Consider the following 3,450-nt stretch of genomic DNA (forward strand, 5'->3'; position numbering starts at 1 on the left):
CAATGGGTCAATATTCAGAACTTAAACATGAGCTTGTAAATTGTTGTGCAGTATGCTATTAGTTTGTTGGTTTGCTTTTGAAATGTGGGAGCTCTGTTTATTTGACTTATTGTAGTCATGTACCTAAGTACAGCAAAAAAACTTTTTTCTTGTACTGCCCCAAAAAAATTATAGCAAACAAGGACAACAGTGCGTTTAGAGTGAGGCATACAAGGTTACGAGTGCACAGGTGAGCAAAGCAAGAGTGCCTATAGACAACCAGCAATTACATTTTGCTTTATCCTGACAGGATCAGAACAAAATAGATGAATTAATTGCACAAATAAAGGTTAATGATCTTTATGGCCATTGCAAAGACATGGTTGCAGGAAGATCAAAGCTGGGAACTAAGTATTGTGGTGTGGGACATTATGACAGAACAGACAGGAAGGAAAGGTGATGGAATAACTGTTAGTATGAAATGGAATATGGATGATAGCAAGTGATGATTTTAGGTGAGAAGATATAGAATTATTACAGATGGAAGTAAGAAATAACAAGGTAAAGAGGACACCGGGAATAAGCCATATGTCCCTAACAGTAGCTATACTTTAGAACAGAATAAATTAGACAATGAGCACTTGTTAAAAGCTGTGCATTAATCATGGATAGCCTTGATCTTTAATCTTCAGGTTGACTTTGATTTTTCCAATGGTTGCGGTAACGACAAGGAAGAATTCACTGCTTATTTTGTGCAGTTTCCTAGAATGACATGTTTTGGATCCAACCAAAAATTAGGCTATTTTAGTTATGGATATGGTAATGTGTAATGAGGAAATTTTTAATCAATGATCTGAGTTTTTTTTTAAAAAAAAAAGTCCCCAAGGAAACAGTGACCATAACACAGAATCTAGCATTCAGTTTGAACATGAGAAAGGTTGGGTCGGAAATAACTGTGTTAAACTTAAATCGGGGTAATTACAAGGCAATGAAGGCAAATTACTGGAGTGGACTGGAAAGGAGTTTAGTAGAAAAGATGGTTTGAGGAGCTATGGCAGACGTTTAAGAAAATAGTTCCTAACTCTTAATGTGGATATACCCTCCTTGTGAAGAGAGGTTCAGTAGGTTGGCCCCTATACTCGATGGAGTTTAGAATAGGAGAGGTGACCTTGTTGAAATAAGACACTCGGGAGTGTCGACAATGTGGATGCTGACAGGCTGTTTTCGCTTTTTGGGAGACTTCAAAACAAGAGGGCATAATCTCAAAGTAAGCAGTTCTCCATTTAAGATACAGGAGGAAAATTTCTTCCCTGAGGGCAGTGAACCTGTGGAATTTATTACCATAGATAATTGTGGAGGCTGGGTTATTCAGTTTGGTCAAGTATGAGATGGATTGATTTTTAAATAATAAGGGAACCAAGAAATGTGGAGTAAAGGTAAGAAAGTGAAGCTAAGAATTGTCAGATCAGTCATGATCCCATTTGAACGGCAGAGCAGATTTGATGGACTAAATGGCCCACTTCTGCTCTGTATTATTGTCTTAGGATCCAGAACATTAGCATTAACATTAACATTAAGGGCATGATGTTGTACTTTTTAAGATTGTGTGGGTGTAGTTTTATAAAGTGTTGACTAACTCCCCGCTCCCATTGTTGACAACTCAACCGATCATGCATGAATCAGCTTAAGAACTGATTGGCAAGCTTTGAGTATATTAGTCTATCATGGGACTTGGAAATAGTGCTGTTCTGGTGCCCCTGAAGCTGCTGACCAGTCAGAGGTTAGCAGTTCCTGGGTTTTTTATTCATTCACGGGATGAGGGGATCACTGGCTAGGCAGCATTATTGCCCATCCCTAATTACCCAGAGGGCAGTTAAGAGTCAACCACACTGCTGTGGGTCTGGAGTCACATGTAGGCCAGACCAGGTAAGGATGGCAGTTTCCTTCCCTGAATGGTACTAGTGAACTAGATGGGTTTTATCCAACAATCGGCAATGGATTCACGGTCATAGTTAGACTCTTAATTCCAGATATTTTTAATTGAATTCAAAGTCCACCATCTGCCATGGTGGAATTTGAACCCAGGTTCCCAGAATGTTGTCTGGTCTCTGGATTAACAGTTCAGCGATTTAATACCACTAGGCCATCACCATCTCCCCAGTCCTCAAGACTCATTCTATGGACATTCCTCAGGGGATCTAACTGAGTGTTGTTAATTTTTCTTCCTGTGTGGGATGTATGAGGAGGTGACTGCAGCATTGGTGGCAAGGGCAAGCAGTTTAGCTTTGAGGCCATTCCCTTTTTGCCCTTGTAGTACCCCACAAAAATCCAGTGGGCAGATCCCCTGGTCATCCAGTTGAGAAACAAGCCATATTTCTTGCCTGCCAGGAATGTAGGTAATTGTACCATTGCAAAGTTGGAGCCCTAAAATGGCTGTTAACTGACCGCTGAATCAACATCAGGGTCAAGAACATTCCCAGTGGATCCCTGTGCTCAGTACTAAATTGGAAAAGGGTCAATTGTCTCCAGGTCCAACTTGTCTGATTATTTCTTTTTTCACACCTCTGCGCAGCGAAAATTCTGCCACAAGACTTAATAGAAGTTCCGGTCAGGAAATTGTGTTTCAATTTGAAGTTCTAGAATTTTCTTTCTTGATTTAAGAGCGTAGTTATTGAGGCAATGTCTGTTAATGTAATTGACAGAGAATGTCTTCCATGTTTTGTATTGTTTAATGATCCAGTTGATTTTCTAAACTAGAGTGTCTGCTGCATGTATTATACTAAGCAGTCCTTTCTGATGTAACTTAATTGAAACTTGAACATCTCTGCAATATCACTGAATTGAATAATATCAGTTAGGCTTCTAGTCGGTCATAACTGTAGATGCGCAGTGTGACGTTAAACTGTTGAGGTCCTTCAGTTATGCTATCTGGCCTCTCTTACAACTGTTATCCTTACACTATTCTGTAAATGGAATTCAATTAGATGTATAAAATTGTGCATTCAGCACAAGTTTTATATACTGCTCGTAGCCGAGTAAGTATAATTGCACAGACTCCTGTTTCTCCATCACTTGGTACAGCAAGGTCATAGAAGCAGTTCTCATCCATCATGGATATTTCCTAACACTCTGCTGTATGATGATATGAAGCCATGCCTTTTTTAAAAAAAAGTGGTTCTTATCAAGAAATATACAAAGTCTTTTTTGAAAGGACTAAACAGGAAGGTGTTGAGATGCCAGAATTACCTCAGTCTCTGGGAAATTTTTAATTAAAAATTACTTTGGCTGTGGTATCCTTCATTGAATGGACAGGTTGAGTTGAACCAGTCTCCAGAATTCATACCTTCTGTTTTCTGACGACCGGACTGGCTGCCTCTGAGCTTGAAACTTGACAAAGAACTGTAGGTAACCTTGATGGATCGTAAGTAGATGTGTAGCAATGGCTTCCCACTTTCAACTGTTTACGTGGAC

Source organism: Rhincodon typus, chromosome 33 (assembly GCF_021869965.1).
Source record: "Rhincodon typus isolate 14 chromosome 33, sRhiTyp1.1, whole genome shotgun sequence".
Lineage (NCBI taxonomy): Eukaryota > Metazoa > Chordata > Chondrichthyes > Orectolobiformes > Rhincodontidae > Rhincodon > Rhincodon typus.